General features: G+C 47.4%; 1 protein-coding gene across 2 annotated transcripts in view; it reads right to left on the bottom strand.

The window, feature by feature from the left end:
• Nucleotides 1-23,191, bottom strand: part of PPP4C (protein phosphatase 4 catalytic subunit) — a 240,833-nt gene that overhangs the window by 138,254 nt on the left and 79,388 nt on the right. The window contains exon 1 of one of the 2 annotated variants that reach the window (XM_085618824.1): nt 1,432-1,982. The exons of the other annotated variant lie outside the window; for it this stretch is intronic. The gene's annotated coding sequence lies outside the window, so the exon portion shown is untranslated. Of the gene's footprint in view, nt 1-1,431; nt 1,983-23,191 lie in introns of those variants that run through there. 2 annotated transcript variants of the gene reach the window in all.

The raw sequence follows: 23,191 nt of genomic DNA, 5'->3' as shown, positions 1-23,191 counted from the left end.
CTGCATACAACGTTGACGCATTTCGCCTAAAGAAATAAAAAGCACAACAGAGAAAGAAGGATCTCGGTGTTCTACCAAGCAAAACGCCAATTTCTACAACTAAAGACCTACCACACATCATCCAGACAGTTCGCGATGCCTTGAATTTTGAAACAATTAACAGCATAGAGCAGTGTTGCAACTTTAAAACAATTTCGGATCATAACACCGAGCTAAATACATGCTTAGCATCCAAATACTGCAGCCGAGATTAACAGTCACCCATCCGTACTCACACACATCAAAGTTGGACAACCCCATCGAAAGTTTGTAAACATTCCGAAGACACTGACTGTTGAGCCTACTCTCTTAAGAGCAAAGGGAGTAAACCCCAACAGACTATCAAAACAACTATAACCCTATAATGCACATATAGTACGGAAAGCAAACGGCTCAAGAAGTCCACGCATGCTCGAGACAACTTGCAGCTCGCATACAAATAATCTGCATGTCTCTAAGGAGAGTGGCCGGTAGTTAAGGGACACCTTCAAGCTAGTATATCGGCGGCAAGGCAGTTTTCATCATGGCCTAAAGCTTTCGGATTCTGACACAAGTCTGGCAACTAGGTGGGGATGTAGAGGCTCTCTTGCAAGGGAAGGTATGAATCTTTTGCATGTTAGAATGGTAAATTAAATAAATGAATAGTGGCTAGAGGCCACTCAGACGGATAAAGTCATGGGAGTGGAGATGGATACAAATCCGCAGATGTAGGGGTTGTCAGGGGAGCGAACTCACTTGTGCAAACTACACTATGGCGAAATGTTGTTGAAAACCTGCATGTTGGTTAAAAAGTGATGTTTTTTACATAATGAGTTGTCATGTGACCCGGCAAAGACTGCTATCCTAGTCACTGGCTTTAGGTCTCTCTTTACATTTCTCACTGTCCACACATATCCGTGCACCTGGAAACAGTAGCACGATGGTGGGTTGGGGTCTTTACAGACTCCACCCCTTAAAATAAGCTGGGACATTTCAGGTTACGTTGCCTCGGTAGACTATGTGAGCATTATGCCCCTGACACAGTTTCCATCTACATCGCACACATGCCCCATGAAACCGCTCGCACTGTCCACCACCGCATTTCCCGGGATATCAACAAATAGTGAACTCTATAACCCACTTCCTGCACACTCCTGGCCTCCAAACCCCCAAAGTCTGGCAAACAATATTACAATTAGCGCTCATTGCAGTCTTTTCGTCCCGAAACATATATATACTCACCCCCCGTCACCACCGAAAACACAGCACCCACGTTCACAGTGGCTTCCTAGCTCCCACCCCCTTTAAACTGTACTTCACCTCCGGATCAATCAGTTAAGACGTTACAGTGCCCAGGCCTCTTCAGATCAGACCAATTCCACAGCTACCTTCTATAGACAAAGATATACTTACCACTGCTCACCAGCCGGTGTCCAGGCCCACCGTTTATTCCCGGCCGGGCCTCACTCCCCCTCCTCCGACCGTCCCTGCCGGAAACAACTCTGACTTCGTTTGAGGCTGATGAACGAATAGAACTGCCGGAGAGGGGGAGGGGAGAGCGAGAGCGACGTGCGCGTACCCGGAAAATGACGAAACTAGGCAAGGCTAGTGCGTAGCCAATGACAAAACAAGGTTGCAAATTGTATAGGACGTGCGCAGGCGTGGTACATACGTCTTACACCAAATAAAACGAGAATTAGGAGGCGCGTGCTCGGCCAATAAGCAGAGGCTGAACAATTCTTTGGGAGCGCGCAACCAATGCAATAGGAGTGGGACAACTTGTCTTCGCGCGTACACGTCTGATAAAAGAACAAGATCTGCGGTACGACAGTGTGTGATCGCGCGTCTAGTTAGATCGATTAACGTTCGAGACCGGCCTCCTCAGTACGGGGTTTGTTCAAACCGAAAGTATAAGGCACAGTATATTTATAGGCAGGAGCCATCTTATGTGTGGAGTCCAACGGAACCGGAAAGACAACAGGATGACGCATCTACTGACGTGTTCAGTTGTCGCCGGACAATAGGGTAGGAATTAGTCGGTCAGCGAAGGGTACGAGTTAGAAGGAAAATCAAGTGGCTAACAGGAGTGTTCTCTTCAGCAGTGTTACTGTGTAGTTGTGAGTCCATAACATCCTTAAAGAAATCACTGTGTTTTCAGAACTACAGTGGTAACGTTTGGCTCTGCTTACTGTACAGTACGCCGCCTATAGATAGTTCCGGGGGCTGATTGGGATGGCTCCCTCGGCCTTGTGCATTTTGAAAAGAGTGACGGAGATGCGTCTTTTTGGTACTGTTACCATGTGAGTTTGTAACCAAGGACGCGATGCTGAAGACCGAGCCACTGACGTGACCTAAGACTACAAATCCAGAATGCACTACTTTGTTAAAAGAAAAACCCGCTCTGTCTCCTTGTTCCTTTGCAACATGGAGTCATCTTGTTACCAATGTTTAGTACCCTCGATTAGTTAGTTGGCAACCACACCCGGCTCTAGGAATTTTCATCTGGATGGGTCAAGGGTGCCTTCGGGTAGGCCACTGCGGACTCTTCCTAAGGTAGCCTGTGATCCAGCGCAACCCCTAATTCATAAACCAGGGACCTTGAAACATATCACACATAATTCACTTACCAAACAACGGGGCCCATTACCCATAAATGATCCCTGAAAAGGAGGGCTGGATTAGGGGGGGGTTTAATTTTGTATTGTATTTGGTATTTGTTAAGTGCATATATCACAACTAGAAGAACAACTACAGAGACTGCAGGTGGTCCAGAACACCGCTGCGAGACTAGTTCTCAACGCCCAGCCAAGGTCTGCATCACTCCCCCTCTTGACTAAACTCCACTGGTTGCCAATTAGACAGCATGTAAAATTTAAAATCTGTTGCACCATTCACAGATGTCTATTTGGCAATGGACCTAAATATTTAAAAGAAATATTTAAACCCTACAAACCCAGTCGAACCCTGCGCTCCAGCAGTCCGCAACAACTCCAGGTTCCCAGGATAAAAAAAGTTAGGTAGGGAGGGCGAGCCCTGTCCTACAAAGGCCCCATCCTTTGGAACTCACTGCCCCCTGCTCTCAAAAATATTATACATTTTCAATCCTTCAAGAAGTCCCTGAAAACGTTTCTATTTGTCGCCTGTTAGGTCTCTCCCCCTTTCATCTCTCTGTTCTATTTAAAATCTTGGCTCCTTGGTTAAGCATCAGCGCGGAAATACCCCTTCGGGGGTCGACTTCCAGCGCTATATAAGAGTATAAATAAATAAATCACCTGTAGGCCACCTAGCGCTATCTTATACTAAAAAAACAGAAAGAACAGGGGCGAACGAGCTAAAAAAAACAGGTTTTGAGGGATCTGCGGAATTTCTTGTGATCGGTTTCCAATCAGAGATGTAAAGGCAATGCGTTCCATATTACAGGAGCAGTTCTGGAAAAGGATCTACCTCCGTTCCTGACTGTGCGGACCTTAGGTGCAGTTAGGAGTTGTTTACTGGTGGAGCGAAGGGTTCTTACTGGTTGATGTTTTAACAGTTTCTTAGCTAGATATTGCGGTCCTTTACTGTTGAAGATTTTGTGTACCAGACAGCAGGGTTTGACATGTATCCGCTTTCTGATGGGCAGCCAGTGGAGGGTCTTCAGGCTGGGAGCCGAGGGTGAGCAGGAGCGGGGTGGGGGAGGGGTTCGGGGGGAGGTTTAGGGCCAGCCTGGCCTCAGTGTTCTGCAGGACCTGAAGCTTTGTTAGATGTGCTTCATTTATGGATGCTAGTAATGCGTTTCCATAGTCCAAGCGGCTTATGATTAGTCCCTGTACTAAGGGCATGCGAGAGGATAAAGGAATCCATTTAAAGATTTTTCTAACGCTACGCATTAGACCATAGCTGGTGCAAACCACATTATTAATGTGGTCCGACATGGAGAGTTTGTTGTCTATTATCACTCCAAGATTGCGGGCTGCCGTCTTGGGTGGGGGGGGCAGGGTCCTAGAGAGGGCGGTCACCAGTCGTTGGTCCATAGTTTCCGGGCATCACCAAAGAGCATGTTTTCTGTTTTACTGGCGTTAAGTAGAAGATGGTTGTTTGTCAGCCAGTCATTTATAGCCGTCATGCAATGTTTGAATCTGCGTTTAGTGTCGGTGCGATTGGGTCCCTGGATAATTGGTAGTTGTGTGTCGTCCGCATATCTTGGCTAAGGGAGACCAATACAAATTAAATAGTGTAGGGCTTAGGATGGATCCCTGTGGGACGCCCATGTCAATATACTGGCTACTGGAGGAAAAAGCTCTGATTTGGACCTTGGATGATCGGTCCGTCGGGTAGCTCGTGAGCCAGTTCAGTGCGGGGCCCTCAACACCAAACTCCCATAGGCTCTCCAAGAGGATGCCATGTGAGATAGTGTCGAAAGGTGCCGATAGGTCAAGTAAGACCAGGATAGCAGATTGTCTGGCGTCAAGAGAGAGCCTGATGTTATCGACCATCTCTAGTAAGGACGTTTCGGTGCTGTGGAAGGCCCGAAACCCCGATTGAGATGGGTTCAGCAGGTTCTTGCTTTCTAGGTGTTTGGATAGTTGGCTGTTGACCAGTGATTCCATGATTTTACCAAACAAGGGTAGAAGAGAGATTGGTCGGTAGGTGTTTAGGGTCGTCTGACGGCTTTTTTAGGATGGGTCTGACTATGGCCTCTTTCCAGAGTGAAGGTACGGTGGATTGAGATAACGAAAAATTGAAGATTTTGGTCTGATTGGGGAGAAGGGCAAGTCCAATTTTAGGATTTGGGAGGAGGTAGGGTCGGTCGGTGAGCCGGATTTATTCCTACTTAGAGTGGAAGATACTTCTTCCTCTGTGACTGCGTGAAATTCTCTGGGAGAGTTTGCGTGCAAGAGAAGGTTCTCAGTCTGTCTCTCTTTTGGTGGTATGTCAGTCGGTTTGGGAAAGAGTTTGTGAATGTCATTTATTTTATTCACAAAAAAGGATGAGAGGAAGTCGACCCACTCCTGGGAAGCGTCATGCGTTGGTTGCCGGGGGGGGGGGGGGGTGAATTCCTTCACAATCTTGTACTGCTCTGTGTGAGAGTTGGAGGCCTGATTAATTCTGTTGCCTAAATAACTTTTTTGGGATGTGGCTATATGATCCATATAGTGCCGGTGTGTTGTTTTGTAGTACTGTCTGTCTGTTGTGTTTTTTGTATGCCTCCATTTACGTTCTGCCTTCTTAACTGCAAGTTTGTCAATTTTTAAGTTTGGGGTGAACCAGGGGATGAGTTTGTTTGGACATTTTTTTTTCTTTCTAGGAGCGATTATGTCTAGGGTTGCGCTGATGGCTTGTTCAAGACATTTGGCTGCCTCGTTGGGAAAGGCCAGCCCCGAAGGGAAGAGTAGGACAAAGTGTGCAGAAAAGGACTCTAAATGTATCTTATTCCAGGCCTACTTAGTTTAGATTCTTTCGTGGGGTGTAGTTGGATCGGTATTCCATGTATTCGGAACCTTATTACATAGTGGTTAGACCACAGGACTGGAAGTAGTTGATCGATCTTTACTTGGGGGGAGTTTGTGAATAGTAGGTCTAAAGTGTGACCAGCTATGTGGGTGGGACCTATCACCAGTTGATTTAGGCCTAATGTGTTTAAGCTGGAGGTAAGATCATTTGAGTGTGGATCAGATTGAGTTCTGCGTGATAGTTAAAATTCCCTAATAGGAGGAAGTTAGCAGCGGCCAGGATGTGTGGCGCAATTGCCTCTATTAGATTGCTGGAGAAGTGGGCTCTGTTGCCAGGGGGCCGGTAGAGAAGTGCATCTCTCCAGGTCTCCTTGCTGGTGCTCTCTATTTTAAAAATACAGATTTCGCCCCATTCTGCCTGAAAGGACTCTATGGTGTGTATTTTGGTGTTTGTTCTAAAAGCAATAGCTATCCAGACACCCCTTTTATACTTTCTATGATTCTAGTCAGCTGATAATCGTGAGGGAGGGCTACGGAGATGTCTGGTTGTGAAGATTCGTGGAGCCAGGTCTCTGCAATGCAGAAGTCAGGTTTCTCTGAGTCTAGTAGGGACCAGATTTCTATGTTATGTTATCTGGAATTTATAGAGCGCGCGGCTACTCAGTAGAGTGTCCTGACGCTGAGAAAAGACCACCATAACTGCTGACAGACGAACACCCCCAACCACAGTGCCAAAAAAGCCTATAGCTGTAAAAGCCACGTCTTCAGATTCCGCCTAAAAGTCAGAACATCCGGGATCTGTCGCAGCGGGGGGGGGGGGGGGGGGGGGGGGGGAGGCTATTCCAGAGTCGGGATGCTGCTACTTCGAACAATCTTCCCCCTACCAGTGAGTGCTTGACCTTCGGAGTCAAGATCAAGCACTGGGTAGAAGTTCTTAAGGAACGCTGAGGCATGTGCTGAAATCTTTCCCTTAGATATGGGGCCCCAATCCCATGGAAAGCTTTGAAGACCAGGACTAAGGCTTTGAAGTGAATTCTTTTTTGCAGTGGAAGCCAGTGAAGTGAGGACAAGAGATGAGAGGTATGTGTTCTGGGCCTAGTTAGAAAGATGGCCCTGGCTGCCATGTTCTGAATAATTTGCTGACCACCCAGTAGGTACTCTGGAAGTCCCAGATACAAAGAATTAACATAATCCAGTCTTGATATCACTAAGGCCTGGACAACTGTTTTACGATGAGAGACTGGTAGGAGTGGGAGGAAGTTTTTCAACATTTTCAATGTCCCAAAACAGGTACCTGCCACAGATTGGACTTGCAGCTTCATAGAGGGAGCAGAATCCAGTTTGACTCCCAGATTTTTCACAGTAGTGGCCTCAGACAGTGGGGGAGACATGTCTTGTGGCCACCAAGCGTGCCAAGCTTCTTGTGGGCGAGGGCCAAAGAAAAAAATCTCTGATTTATCAGAGTTGCATTTTAGTTGATTACAGCTAAACAACGAAAAAATCTCAGAGAGGCAGTTCTTTATACTGGTCCCATCAAAGTCCGAGCCCTTCTCGCACGTGAACAGTTGAGTGTCGTCCGCGTATGACACTATTATAGCACCATGCTTCTCAGCGAGAAGGGCAAGAGGGGCCATGTACACATTAAACAGCGTGGGACTGAGAATCGATCCCTCCACGTTCAAGGACGGGATTTCTGCAGAGAAAGGTGTTGCCCAGTCTGTTTGAGAGCGATTGCTGAGAAAGGATGTCAACCATTTCAATACCGTGCCTCCAAACCCGCCCCCCTCAAGTCTTTGCAAGAGTCGCTTGTGGGGGACGGTATCGAAGGACGCGGAGAGGTTGAGTAACATCAGAACCGCGCTCCCTCCTCTATCTAACGTGGTTTTAATCGTCTCAGCAACCTCCAGCAAGGCAGTTTCCGTGCTGAAGTTGGCTGTAAAGCCCGATTGACTGGGGTGTAGGAGATCATTGGCCTCTGCGAAGTTCGTAATAACTTCGTTCACATATTTCTCCAGGACTTTGGAGAAAAAGGGCTGGAGGGAGATAGGCCTATAATTGCTGATAACCTCAGGATCTGCCGTAGTTTTTTAAAAAGAGGGAGTATTTTGGCGTTTTTCCAAATTTGAGGCATAAGGCCCTCCCGCAATATGGTGTTTAAAATTGAATTAACAGCTGGATTATTCACTTCCGCTATGGATGACAAAACTTTAGCCGGACAAGGGTCTGAAGGTGAACCAGACTTGGAATTTTTCATAAAAGAAAGATTGATTGAGGCTGATATTCGGGAATTGCAGAAGACAGGCATCCACGCTGTAGCAAACTTCCTCCACCTCTAAGGGTTTATCCATAAAGGAGTACTGAATACTTTAAAAAAAATTTGTGTAAGAAGCTGGCCACACGCTTGGTCCAGTCGCTAGTGGGGATGAAAGGGCGGCTGATATGTAAAGGAGACGAGAAACGTTTTACAATAGTGGCGTGTTTTGGAAGGGAGCGTGCATTGCAGTATAGGCCTGTCAGGTGCTTATGCTTTAGTGCTGCGGGATTTATTTGGTAGTGTTTGATACTACGGCTTGCTATTGTGGGTTGCCCGCTGAGTGGAGAGGGTTCATGGGTCATGAGACCCATGGTCGGTTGAGAGAGGATGTTGCCTTCCTTGTCAGTTTTTATATATCAGTGTCTGGCTCTTTCAATAGTCCCACCAAGTGTTCCCACGCCCTAGCTGCCTTAAGTGCTCTGTCACTCCCCGTCCTCTTTGCCAGTTGTAGCTGAACTATTCCATCACAGTCCGTCCATTTGATAGACTCTCTTCCATCGATCTGAGCTCGGGGACCCACTCGCCTTCCAGTGTGCCGTGATTTCCCTCTTGGCAACTACCAATCCCATATCTATAAACTTGCTGGTGATCTTAGTTTTAGCTGTGTGGGGAAACCAATGCAGTATACAAGTCCCCAATGCCAGATCTAGCTCCCTGTCCGTCACCGCCTTCAATAGTGCAAGTACGTCCTTCCAGTAATTAGTCAGGAGCGGGCACACCTGGAGCATGTGATGGAAGTCTGCCCCTTCACCCCAACACCTTGGGCATTTGTCTGAGTCAGTGTTAAAATATGTTTTGATTTTTGCTGGCGTGAGGTAAGCCCGATGTAAAACAAAAATGAAGCAATTGAAAGCGGGCATTCCTGGTGCTCTTCCACGCTCGCTCCACTATCTCAGCCCAAGCCCTTTCTGGAATCTCTCTCCCTACGTCAACCTCCCATTTGTACTTGAGTATGTCCAAAGGGGGTAGCTTCTCAAGAGTCATGCGCTTGTACAGCATGGACTACTTTAAACCTCCCCGTTGCAGTCACTATGTATTGACAGCCTAAAGAAACATTAGGTTCCGATTGGCCCTCTCTCCAATGCGCACGAATAGCCGCAGTGAGCGCTGCATGAAGTAGGGAGTCCCCCCCCCACTCTCAATTCAAACCGCTCCTGCACTGTACAAAAGGGCAACATAGTCCCGTCCTCATATAGATCCCCCTCTCAGCCCAATCAAGCATCTCCCGCCAAGAACTCCCGTGGGGAAGCGCCTCGCACAAAGAGAGTGGTATATCAGGGGCATACAGCACTTTCAAACCTGCCCTCTTGAGACTCTCCCTCCAACATTGTCTTGCTGTCTTAAAGTCCGCAGGTAGGGCACCCTTTTGAACAGGAAGATCCAACCCTATTTGAGAGAGCTGCTGCATCTCCGGGACTCCCCCTCTCTCCTCCCCCACGCCGCGCAGTGTCATCGCCACTTGCTGTGTCAACCACTGCAGCTGCGCCGCTAAATAATAGGTTTTAAAGTCCGGCACCGCCCATCCACCCTCCGACCATGAACGCATTAGTACTTTCAGGGAGACCCTCTGTCTCCCATTACCTCATAAAAACCCTGTGATCAAGGTCGTAAGTTGTTTAAATATCTGCGCTGGTATCCAAACCAGCAAGGTTCCGAAGAAGTACAGCAGTCGGGGAAGTGCCACCTTTTTAAGTAAAGATACTCTCCCGGCTACTGACAATGGAAGCGTTCACCAAAAAGCAAAACTGCCCGCCAAGCCTCTGACCGCTCTAACGAGGTTGCCCTCCAGTATATCTGACCTGGAATGATACATGTGGACCCCCAGATAGGGGAGGTATCTACATTCCCATCGGACTCCCTTTGTGTCCTGCAACTCGCATCTATTGCCATCAGTGGGGAATAAGCAGGATTTAGCCCAATTAACCCTGAGGCCAGACATCTCCCCTAGTTCACGCAGTACTGCCTTTGCTCCCAACAATTCTCTCTCTGTGTCTCCTAGGAACATAAGCAGATCGTCCGCATACAGGGCTATATGATGTATTTGACCTCGTACCCGTAGCTCCTCAAAATATCTCCCAGTCCTAACTTTCGCCACCAATGGCTTCATGGCCAATGCGAACAAAAGAGAGGAGAGCGGGCATCCCTGCCTCATGCCCCTGGTCACAGCGCAAGCGTCCGATATCACCCCTCCCGTCCGGACCCGCGCTGTAGAGGATTTATAAAGTAAAGCCGTCCACGCTATAAAATCTGCCCCCAATCCGAATCGGGCCATGGCATGAAAGAGATAGGGCCATTCCAAACTGTCGAAAGCCTTCTCTATATCAACGGCAAATATTGCGGTGCTGGCCTTGGGGTAAGAGTCCGCTTCGAGTATGCGCAACAATCTCCGAACGTGGAAGGCCATATTTTGAGTACGAATAAAGCCAGATTGGTCGCGATGGATTATGGTTGACATGTAGGGCAACAGACGGGTGGCTAGGATACGGCTTAAAATCTTATAGTCCCTGTTAAGCATGGATAGCAGACGATATGCCGTTCGATCCCACGCCGGTTTACCAGGTTTCAGCAGCGGGATAATAACCGCCTCTCTTGTGGACACAGGGAGATAACCCAGGTGCCACGCCCTATTATATAAGGTCACCAACCGCGGCGCCAGCTGCTCAGAGTAAGTAGCATAAAACTCGATCGGGAGCCCATCCGTTCCCGGCATTTTGTTCCGCGCCTCTGAGTTCAGTATCCCCGCCGAGCGCCTCAGCCTGTTCAACCTCCAGTTGCGGGAGCTGGAGCGTATAAAGCCCTCTAATTCCTCCCCGGTCCTGTCAGTCTTGCTCCTGTACAGCTCATTATAGAAGGCGTAAAACAGCTTGTTTATTCCTTCTTGAGTGATGCAGGCACCTCCCTGCGTATCTCGAATCTCCAAGATTGGCGACCCCCTGCGTGTTGGATTGGCCAGCACGGCTCCGGACTTCTCCCCCTCGACATGAGTGTGTGTAAGATACGCCTTGTGGTAAAAGCATCTTAGGCGCTCCACCTGCCTCGCCAGTACCTCCCTTACCTCTTCCAAGTCCCGCTGTCTATCAGGATTTTCAGGGCGCAGTTTCTCAACTTCCCGCAAGTGGTTATCGGCCTCTTCTACTGCCGCCAGCAGCACTCTGCTCACTCCCACCATTTCAGACATGCAGCGCCCCCAAAGCCCCACCTTAATGGCGTGGAAGCAGTTCCCCCATTATCCTCAAAGTATTGGGTGATGGACGTACTCTTCACATCCCGAAACACTGGGTCCTCCATCGCCTCTGGGCGGAGCCGCCAGGTAGGTATCCGTGCCCGGATTCGCGACCAGCACATCCGGAAATATACTGGGTTATGGTCCGATAGTGTCCTGGCAAGATATTCACTGCTCTGCATCCCAGCCTGTACGTCCGGAGTACATAACAATGCGTCCAGGCGCAAAGCAGAGAAATAGGAATAATCCCGGTCAACCGGATGTTGGGTCCGCCAGGTATCCACCAGGCCCCATCGGGCCTGCCAAGTTCTCCTGGCTTCTGCAACCTTATAAGTGGGAGCATTAGGGAGTGTGGGATGGGAGCGGTCCAAAGCCACATCTGTTACACAATTAAAATCCCCGCCCAATAACACCGACCCGGTAAGGTAAGGTGCCAACTTCGTGGACAACTGTGCAAAAAAGGCGGGCTGCTCCACATTGGGAGCATATACTACTCAGAGGGATGTCACGCCCATCTAGTTTCCCAAGGACCACGACAAATCTGCCCTCTGGATCAATAAGCTTTTCCCTACATTGGAAAGGCAGCCCCGCTCTCACCCAAACCAATGCTCCTCTGGTGAAGGCAGAATAACTTGTGTAGTACATCTGACCTCGCCATCGCCGCTGCAACGCTGCCCCCTTCTGCGTCTGCAAGTAAGCTTCCTGTAACAGCGCAATATGCACTCCTCCGCACTAAATATGCATGAAGCTTTTGGCGACGCCACATAGAATGCATGCCCCGCACATTCCAGGATATACACTTCAAATCATTTGGAGAACCCAGTCCAACTGTGCTAGGAAAGCAACCCTCCGAGTTAGGTTAGTGATATGCCTGGCCCTAACATCCCCTGAAACTAAGAAACAACCCCAACTCCCCCACCCCAGGACAGTTAATACAAAACTAGTACCCATCCAAACCACAAAAACAACACACTCAAAGGCCCTCTGACGAATTCAAAGGTGTTGGGGATTGCAACTGGCTCAAATAAGTCCCAAATAATGCACATCAGCCTCGAAACAGCTTCACCAGTCCGGCCCGTTCACCATTCCATCGCTAGCAGCACCAGTTCACAGACTTCCAGCTTGGTACAGGACTGCAGGCATCCGCGTCAGGCTATGTCATCCGCCGTCTGCGGTGTCACCACCGGCATCCGCTCCTCGCCAGTTAAGGATGACAACAGAGTCATCAGTGGAGTCGCCCTTCTCTTCACCCGATGCAGGGGCTTGGACCTGGCTAGTTCCACCACTGCCTGCAGCGCCACTGCGCACTCCCTAGCCGTCTGTGTCAACGTGGGCTTCTTTTGGGTCCTATTTCGGGTACGCCGACGATGTGGCGCGGGTCTTGCGGGTCCCCGGTCTCGCATCTCTCCCACGGCCCCATTCCTCGGCGTTTCCTTTATATAGTTCTCCAGCCAATCCCAAGCTTCCTGAGGAGAGTCGACATAGTGAGTAGTTCCATCCAGAATAATATGCATCTGAGCCGGGAACATCAGGGAGTACTGGAGGCCCTCTTCCCGCAATGCCTTCTTGACTGCTATGTAAGAGGCGCGCCTCCTTTGCACCTCCGTCGTGTAATCCAGAAACAATGTGACTTTAGCATTGTCCACAGTAAAGGGGCCATCTGCTCTCGCCTTTTGTAATAGCAAGTCTCTGTCCCTGAAATGAAGCAGGCGGGCCACCACCGGCCTCGGGGGCCTCCCGGGCGCCAATGGTCAAGCCGGCACTCTGTGGGCTCTCTCAAGCGTGTAAAAGGCTGTGAGTCCTTCCGAGGCTACTACATTTCTGAACCGCTGTTCCAGGAACTACACCATATCGCCCCCTTCTGATCCTTCCAGTAGTCCCACGACCTTTACGTTGTTCCTCCGGTTGCGCCCTTCTGCATCCTCAGCTCTGCGTTCCAGTGTCGTTACCCTGTCCGTTAAGGCTTGCACTTGCAGGGTCACATCTTTGTGCGCTAGCGCTAGGTCCGCGAACTAGAGTTCAGTTTTTTTTGGCCCTCTCAGAGAGTTTCTTGTGTTCGTCGCGCAAGAGGCCAAGCTTCACTGCCACCGTGCTAATGTCCTGGTGAAGGGTCGCCTTTGTGTCCGCTATGGCAGCCAGGATCTGCTGCAGCTGCCTTTTGCACTGGGTCGTCTGAGGCACCGGTCTCTGCGGTTCATCCGCCTGGTCCTGGGGCACCCCTGCCTGGAGGCCTTTAGGTTTGCCCATTGTTACCAGGGCACCCCTGCAGGGTGCAGTTCGCGTCCCTCTCCGAGCCCTCCGCAAGCACAGTTCACCAATCAAAAGGCCCGGTCACCTCCGCACCTCCACTGCCTCTGGGACACCAGCAAGGCCCAGATCGTGCCGCCTAATAGAGGGCCCTGCACCTCTCGAGTGCCCGATTGTACCCCCAGAAAGCTAGGTGGCGTCCTCGTAGGTCAATGTATGTAGGCACACCAGGGGTCCACTCCGGTTTGCAGTGCAGGCCATCAGCCGAGCTTTAGGTCCTTTGATGACCGCTGGTCTCCGCCAAGATATCGCGCGTCCTCTCCCAGTCATCAGCTCCGTCTCTTCCTCCCAGGCAGCCCAACAATAGTCAGTTTTTGCCCCAGTATAGGCTCCAAGCAGGGGTCTTGGTCAGTGGAGGAGGGCTCCCCAGGACAGCATCCCACAGGCCACAACTGCTGAGCAGGGCTGGGGCAGGAGGATCCCCCGCACAGTTCCTCAACGCATCCTGCCCTGTGTACCTTCAGCGAGCCGTCCGCTCGCACTTCCCCGCTGGGCCACGCACATAGGCCCCAAGACCATGCAGGAGTCCGAGTACTGCCACCAGGGACCCAGGAAGCATCCACACTCGTTGGGGCCTCCAATTACCACGTTGGACATGCCCCTCTTGCCGCTGTCGGCTCCTGCGTCTCCGCGGCCATTTTGTGAAAGCTCGGCACCCCAGAGCCGCTTCACGGTTCTTGCTGGAACTCGGCCGGGCCGCACTTTCCACTCCGTCCGAGCCTCGCAGCTGACGCTCAGCCCCTTCCGAGGACTCAATGGGCCAAAATTCCACCCCGGCTGTGCGTATAGTCAGGATAATAGCGAGGCTGACCAAGCCACGCCCCGATAAATACATTCATATGCTGTTATTATTTGTTATGCATTTTGCAACATTTCAATATAATGACATCCACTTCACATTCAAATTGTACGAAGCAATGGCAGTTCCCACATTCGCTGTTGCATCTTGGCACATAAACAATAGGACACAGGTCAATATGGCCTTCACACGGATAACAGCTGGTACACTCGGTAGTTCATGAGCAGGCAGAGCTCTCCACGCATGCGTACTTTATACGAACCAAGTCAACCACATGCAGGCTTGGACAAGAGGCCATTTTCATGCAGGCCCAATCTCGTACTAAAGTAAATAGACACAAAAGAGTATTAATTCATGAAATAAAACCCATTATGTTTAACTCCCACCATACTATTACCCTGTATTAGTTATTACCTAGCGAAAGCTATTAATTTAAACATAACATAAACATGCACTAGTATGTTTTTCACAGCGTAAACAGTTAATACGTGCTCATGCCATCATGGTTTAATATATTAAGTAAATGCGTTTGCCGCATGTGTGTTCAGGGTTGGTTAGTCCGTGCAGTTTATACTCTATTATTTATTTATTTTTATTTATTTATGGGTTTTATATAGCGCCTGAATCACCCCATACGGGGTATCTCTGCGCTGAGACAGCCATTGACCACCAAGCAAGTGAGATTAAAAAAGCTCTGTTTTCAGCAGTTTCCTGAAGACTAGTAGGTTGGTGCACTGACGTAGTTGTAGCGGGAGGAGATTCCAGTATCGTGGGGCAAGGTGAGAGAACGACTTCCCTCCCATCCGCGCCAGTTAGATACGGGGAGTGCATAAATATGCGAGATGACTCGATCTTAACATTCTGGTAGGAGAATATCTGACTAATTTATGAGTCAGATAGCCAGGGCCTAAATTGTGTAAAGATTTGAAGACCATACAACAGATTTTAAACCTGATTCTCTTTCTTATAGGGAGCCAGTGAAGGTCATGGAGCAGAGGAGCTGAAGGGGTCCTGGGAAGTGCATTGTTGACCAAATGGGCTGCAGCGTTCTGAACAACCTGTAGTTTATTTAAGGATTTTTCTTTGGCTGCAATCAATAGAGCATTGCAGTAATCCAATCTACTGATAATCAACGATTGAACAAGAGTTTTACGAGTGGTTAGAGGAAGAAAGGGACAAACCCTTCTCAAAATGCGGAGAGTGTGGAAGCAGGTACTGGCTGTAGTGTTTACATGATCTTCCAGAGTTAGATCCTGATCAATACGCACTCCTAGATCTTTTACTATATCTTTGGGGGATGGAGCAGAGCCTAGCTCCTCTGGCCACCAACTAGGGGACCATATTAGTTTGGCTTCTCCAAACAGCATTATTTCCGATTTATCAGTATTTAATTGAAGGAAATTCTCCCTCATCCAGTGCGCAATACCCTTCATTCCCTCAGAGAAGGTATCTTGAGTGTGTGGATTTGATTTATCAAATGACAGCAAAAGTTGCGTGTCATCTGCATAAGATATGGGGAGGACTCCAAGCCTTCTGAGGTGTTCTGCCAAGGGGGTCACATAGATGTTGAATAATGTGGGGCTCAAACAAGAGCCCTGTGGAACCCCCTTGTTAATGTAGGTGGTTTGAGAATGATAGGAACCAAGAGTAACTGTTTGGGTCCTGTTTGTAAGGAAATCGATTAACCAACTCAGCGCTTTACCCCCAACACCTATCTCCTTGAGGCGGGTAATAAGAACCTGATGGGATATGGTGTCGAAGGCAGCCGACAGGTCAAGCAGGACCAACATCACTGCTTGACCTTTGTCTGCTGCCATTCGGATATTGGCTATGGCCTCCACCAACGTTGTTTCGGTGCTATGTTTTGGGCGGAATCCAGACTGTGATACATCTAGGCATTGGGTATCTTCTATAAATTCAGAGAGGTGTTTATTAACATGTTGTTCGAGAAGTTTGCTGTAGAGGGGGAGCAAAGAAATAGGTCGATAGTTGGTAATTTCCTCTGGTGACAACTTGGGGTTTTTCTTTATGGGAACAACCTGAGCAGCTTTCCACTCGGTTGTGAGGACACCTTCATCCAGGGATTTATTGAGGATAGTGCAAATAGAGTTTGCAAGAGAGGTTGACAAAGTGGCAGCAATTTTAGCTGGCATAAGATCTGAGGGTGAGCCTGATTTAGTACTTTTTAGAAGAGCGTCAACTTCCCGATTGGTGCATATAGGGAAGGTGTCTAGTGTTTGTAATGGAATTTTAGTGGGGATTGAATTTATAAGCGGACTAGAACAGGGGGCGGAAGTCGAAGTAATTTTTTGGTAGATTTTTTCTATCTTCTGAACTAGATAATTTGCAATGTTATCACATAGGAGTTGTGTGGGGGCTACCTCAGTACTGCATGCTTTGGGGTTGGTGAATGTATTTAGTATTTGGTAAAGCATGCGGGAGGAGTTTTCAGCATTATCAATCTGAGTAGCAATATATAGTTTTCGAGCAAGCTTTAGATTTTTGTGATAGGCCTTCAATGCCTTTCTAAATAGAACTTTATCAGCTTGATTATGTGAGAGGCGCCAGGTACGTTCCAACTTTCTACATTGACATTTCTCTGTTTTCAGAGAGGATGAGTACCATGGAGTCTGTGCCCGTTTGTTAGGGTTTAATTGAGATTTAGAAGGGGCTAGATCATTTATGGCTGCCATAATGTTAGTATTCAAGGATACTAATTGTTCCTCTAAGCTGTCAGATTTATCGTAATGTGGGGGAATGAAGGAATCCTGAAAGGATTGAGGAGTAATTTTATGCCATTGCCTAAATGTTCTTATGGATCTAGTTTTAGAACCTCCTAATGTTTGTTGACTCTGGACCGAAAAGTCTATCAGATGATGATCTGACCAATCAAGAGGGGTCGTTGTGTTATAGTGGATATTCGAGGAGTTGGTTAAAATAAGGTCTAGCATATGTCCGGCCTGATGCGTCACATCGGTGTTTATTTTCCTTAAATTTAAGGTGGATAGATCATTTAATAGGGAGAGGGTTTCCTTGTTATTGAGGTTTTCTCCCTGAACATTGAAGTCCCCGAGTAGTAGAAAATTGTTGGTGGAAATCACATGTGGAGAAACTAGTTCCAGTAAACTACATGAAAAGTTGGATAAGGGCCCCGGGGGTCGGTAGACCAAGGCACCCTTCCAGCTTAGTTGAGGATGCAAGTCCATTCTGAAGATCAGTATCTCCATCATGTCAGTACAATGTTGTTCGATAATTGTAACTTTAACAGGGTCCTTAAATAATATTGCTAATCCTCCGCCTGCCCTGAGAGGCCTATCTTGTCTTTGGATATTATAGCCCTCAGGAAGAGCGATAGCAATATCAGGATTAGAGTGGGATTTTGTCCAGGTCTCTGTTAAAAACCCGATGTGGGGAAGGGTAGAAGATAGCAAATCCCAGATATTGGTGGCATGTTTAGGTAATGATCTCACATTTGCCAGAAAGCAGTTCCAGCTTGGCATAGATGTTTGCAGCAGACTTACTGGCTTTAGTCGAGAAGGAATTGTTATTATAGAGATATCATTATGAACTGAGCACTGGAATTTACAATGTCTGCAAGAAACCGGACCTTCAAGGAGAGCTGGGAATGTGCACGAATGAATAGAGGGATTTATAAGGTGACTTCGAAATCTAATATCTTTAAGTTCAGCGTTGGAGTAGGTTAAGGATGTAGAGATGTTTAAATGCAGATTAAGGGAAGCACAGGCAGGGGTGCTGGCAACTGGCAACGGCCAGGCGCTGCGCGCGTCCGCTGCGCGTCGCGCCTACCATCCCTTATATGCTTCCGGCTGAAATGCTACCTGTCTGACCGCAATGGCTGGCCTGAAGTGCAGATTGCCTGCCTTCCGGTGGGTGTTGCTCCCTCCACTCAATCGGAACGTTCCGCGGTGGACCGGGGAGGCACCTACATCGCTACAAGGTATGAGTCAGATATTATACAGTCAAACTAACAGATTACCAGATATCTGTGCGAGTTAATGGGGTATTACTGTGATTACAATCCACATCCACATTAATCATGAGTCTGTGCAATGAAGTTAGCAATGTGATAGCGATCAGAATGCCGTTCACAAATTAAAACATATAACTTTTCTAAGTAAAAATCATAAAAGCGGAGCCCTTTACCAGGCGCTCACGTTGTTGCTGCTAAGGTCAGCCTGCAAGGAATTCAGTCACTGGCGCGTCCGCTGCACGTCGCGCCTACCATCCCTTATATGCTTCCGGCTGAAATGCTACCTGTCTGACCGCAATGGCTGGCCGGAAGTGCAGATTGCCTGCCTTCCGGTGGGTGTTGCTCCCTCCACTCAATCGGAACGTTCCGCGGTGGACCGGGGAGGCACCTACAGCGCTACAAGGTATGAGTCAGATATTATACAGTCAAACCAACAGATTACCAGATATCTGTGCGAGTTAATGGGGTATTACTGTGATTACAATCAACATCCACATTAATCATGAGTCTGTGCAATGAAGTTAGCAATGTGATAGCGATCAGAATGCCGTTCACAAATTAAAACGTATAACTTTTCTAAGTAAAAATCATAAAAGCGGAGTTGAGGAAATAAAAATTGTGAGACCTATATGTCCCCTATGTCCCCCTTAAACGCCTTATGTATACATGCATGTAACCCATGCATTTCCCCTCCATGGCCTGTCTATCATGATGCTTATGCTATAAACGTGGCCTGCCATCATCCAGTCTCCCATGAGAGAAACGACAAATCTGTATTGAGGCCTACACGTTTTGCATCATGTTTTCCTGCACCACATGAAAACCCGTGTTTTGTGGCTCAGCCAGACCCGAAAAGAGGTTTCAGGCCTCAGACGCTCAGAAAGCTGCAGCTGCGTATCCTTGGCCTTGCACACTTGGGCCTCAGCCAAAGGGGCCCTGTCAAAGGTGCCGAGACAGTATTGAGCACGGTTATCTGCTTACTCCTACAGAGCCGCATTCCTGCCTGGAGAAGGAGGGATAAACATAACCCATCTGCAAAGGAGAAAGCCTAGCCTTTCTGTCTCTTTCTGTGAGATTGCAAAGCTCACGTCAGTAAAAAGCCCATAGCCCCCATGTAAGGCCTCTGCAGTAAATGAAGTAAATGAAGAAATAGATGCCACATCGGCTCTTGGTGGTGGGCAACCTATGTCACCAATCAGTCCCTGCTCCAGACTTTAGATATCAGATAAAACAAGATGTGCTGGTCGTCCTGACACTGAAGGCCTAACTTCCAGAGTCCCCGACTGCACAAGCAGCCTTCCCCACGTCAGTTACACGTCATGCTCGAGTTGAGCACAAGTAAGGCAAAGTTCCAGTACAATTCCAGCTGATCACGCAACCCCCTCCAGGTATCCACCCACCTATGAAAAATTACCTATTATCATCAAGTGGACGCCCACATGGACGCCCACCTTCACGCCTACTTACACGCCCACATGCTCTTATCTCATTCTCTCTTGCTCTTCTGCTTACGTATAATATAGAATGTATATATACTGTACTCTGTGAATAAAGTTTGAGAATATTGAGGATATTCTGAGAATACTTTGAGTCCCTTCCTGATCCCTTGTGGTGATGGAGCTATTCTCCCTTTAACTCGAGTTATTGGAATAAAGACCTTTAGAACCTGATACCACAGACTCAGCCTCTTGCTTTATGCATGATCATATTGATATTATAGAAATTATGGGAGCGTAATATTTTATTTACGATATAATGGCGCCCGAACAGTTCAATCTCTTTCCCCACACGCCGGAGATGAAGGTCCAGTTTTGCCCCCTTCCACAGCCGTGACGGACTTCAAGTGCGCACGTCGCTGGTTTTCCCGCCAACTCCCTCAGGCCAACGAAGGAGGAGGACTGCGACCAGGCATCCATACGAGGCGGTGAGGATCGCGGATCGTCCTAACCCAGAGCCCACCTGCGAGAGAGCTGTGTCCGAGGTTTCTAGGGATCCACCCAAGATACGCCATTCCCTGCGCAGCGTCAAGTATCCGAGGCCTTCAAGTTCAAGTTCTGCTTCCCGGTGAGTTTCTCATGGGGGTTGCAATACAGACGGGTTCATTTGATGAACACGGTAAAGACGTGTCTCTCTTGTGAGACCGGTATGTTCAAGAGCATGCATACAAGTACAAGTTTCCAGGTGCACCGATTTAACTGTATGAATGTTATTGTCTTAGTCAGGTTCAGTTAGGTTTGAATGTGTCAGGTTTTTTTATGTAGGTTTGTTTCATTGTGGTTTTTGGTTCATTGTGATTTTTGTTTTCGGCTACATTCCAACATGCCGTTATTTTCAAAACTGCGTAAGATATGTACCAGAAAAGGTGTACTAGAGGAACCAGTTAACATTCCGCCTAGGGACACACCTGGACATTTCATGTACTGTAAGCATGGTTTAGATGCCGTGTTAATTTTTAGAGCTATGGGTGGATTACACAAAGGATTTAGAGACAAAGTATAGATGGCCTATCACGGGAATGTGGGATGCGGAATGCATCATGAAGGTAGAGTACGAGCTATGGAAGAGAAACTGTAGACCTGCTCAGAAGGATGCCATTGAATTATGGCGCAAGGAGTCACATAGAAGAACAGAGTAAGTGTTTCACAAAGCAGAGAGAAGTAGACAGGAGTCTGAAAAAGCCAAAGAAAAGAAGTTACAGGAGGAAGGGGAGCGGGTAAAAAGAGAGCAGGCTGAAAGGGAAAAGTACTGACGTTGCTGGTATTTATCCCGTCCTTTCAGGGGAACTAGCATGAGTGGCCCCAGTAGAGAGACCAGTTAGAGTGCCACCGCAAGTACCCCGAAAAATAAGACCGACAGCATCCGAAGCGTTTGTTACCACCTACCTAGAGGAATCCCCACCAGCATACCTAGACGGATCTTTCCCTGCACCCCAAACACAGGCCCAGCTCCAGGAGTAGATGGATAGGTAACAACCAGCCCCTCACCCCAACCGAAAATGAATTAGCACGGTCAGCGACCCTGTGGGTGTCCCAAAATTATACATATAATAATGATATAGTAGCTCAAATGTTCTTGAGCCTCCCACCAAAAGAACAGCGCATAGCTGGTGTTTAGATGGTCCAACATTTGATTACGTTGTCAAAAGGAAATTGAGAGGGGTGTAGCTAGAGAAAGAGCAACACCTGTGATTTGATGACACCCCTAATGTACAAAGTGTTAACGAAAAATAATTAGTGATCGGTTAAAAGTTTAGCTTGAGAAAAATTGTGGGTATTTCGAATTTGCAAATTGTTCAAGAATACAGGTTTGTGTTCTTGGTGGTTCAGTGAGCCTATGTGCTGGGTCCAGACGGTTGTGGGTCCTGGTACACGCTGAACATGCAGAGACTCCCACCTATTAGAGGTTGAAATAAATAATAATCCATTGTGTGAAGTACTACCCAATATCTGCCCTGTACTTGTAAGTTATGTGCTGTACATTATTCACAGTGAACGTTTCTACTAAACTGAGATTAGAAAAATAAGATTATGACCCCCTGAGAACAAATTGTATATAAAAAAGATCTTTCATTAGGGTGAATTATTGGTTTATATGGAATTGAGAAGACTTTTTGTCTTTGACAGCTTCAGAGTGAGGAGAAGGTGGGGGCTGAATAGAGCAGAATGTGATACAGAAATCGGAGACAGATTCTGACCTTGAAGCCAGTGAAGGTGGGGGCCGGTGAAGGAGCAGAACAGAGGCTCTGCTTAGAAAGCTTCTCTGACATAGCATCTGTGTAATACCTACAGCCGGAGAGCCTTGAGGGCCAGGAGTAGAGAAAGAAAAACAGATGGCTGGCAGCCCAGGCTCAAGCCGCGCTGAGGGGCTATTTTTAGCTTCTCTGATAAGACAGGGCAGCTGAGAAATGAAAGTCGAGAAACATTCCCTTGTTCTATTATGTGCAAAACCAGTGCCCCGAGGAAATGTCTATGGAAAAGTGTTGTTTTATTTTTTAGCAAATGTTACATTGCTTCTAGACAAAAAGGAAAATGATGCTCTTGCTTGAAATTTTAAGGGCTATATGCCTATATAAAAACGATTTTCAAATTCAGACAATTTTAAATTGTGGCCCAAAAGTTGCCACCAGTTGGATTGGCAAAATAATCCAAAGGTTACAAGTATGAGAAGACACATGAGATATGCGCCTTCAAATAGGAAATGAGGGTACATTGTGTTGAAATAGATGCATAACACCTTTTTAAAAAGAAATGTTCGTGTGTTCTTCATTTTTGATTATTCTTGCTGGTCCTGTGTGTCAGAAACGACACAGTCAGTTCAGCTGACAGCTGGTCATCATTAAGATGACCTACTGTCAGATGGGGGTGAATAGGGCAGGAAAATCAGTTATTGATTATAAGCCTGACAAATTAAGCAGGCCAGAATGTTCGCCTCTGAGCTGTAGGTACGGTAATTGCGCATCACTGCTCATTTATATATGTTATTGTCTATGCTTTCTGTGCTTGGTATACTGATGGCTGGGCATATGTATTTTATATATGTTTTGTTTTTGTGTTGTATTGACCAGTCTGTTTAGCATTTTAATACAAGTTCTCCTGTGCAGTACAGAGATGGTCGTGACGACGGCAATCTTTGCACAGCGCTTGGCTGGAACTTGTTTACAATTACTAAATTTCGCAGACATGATATTACCATCATCATGTTGTTAAAATAGCAGACAACACGTTATCAGTGTATGTCTAATTGGTATTGGAGATGAATAAAACAAAAGAAAAAGGCTATGCAAGACTAAAATATGTTTCACATGACTGCCCTTCTCTTATAGACAGGCAGCCTCGGTCATATGTTTCCAGATTGGACATTAAGGAACGATTATGATCTGTACAGTCGCATCTTAACTCTTGAAATGCCTGTTTTAAAATAAGGACTGCCACACCAGAGTGACAACTCTTCCTTTTAGAATGTTGTAAATGGGCTTTCAGAAATGAGGCTCGGTATTTAGGGTAATGAGAAAATATCTGACAGGATTTCCTTTTTAAAAGTTTGCTTTAGTAAGCCCATTCTTGTAAATGGTGGCGCCAAAAGTTGACATGTTTTTAAATTAGGCTAT

Source organism: Triturus cristatus, chromosome 7 (assembly GCF_964204655.1).
Source record: "Triturus cristatus chromosome 7, aTriCri1.1, whole genome shotgun sequence".
Classification (NCBI taxonomy): domain Eukaryota; kingdom Metazoa; phylum Chordata; class Amphibia; order Caudata; family Salamandridae; genus Triturus; species Triturus cristatus.
Note: the sequence above shows the minus strand (reverse complement) of the source record. Positions and strands in the feature narration are given on the sequence as shown.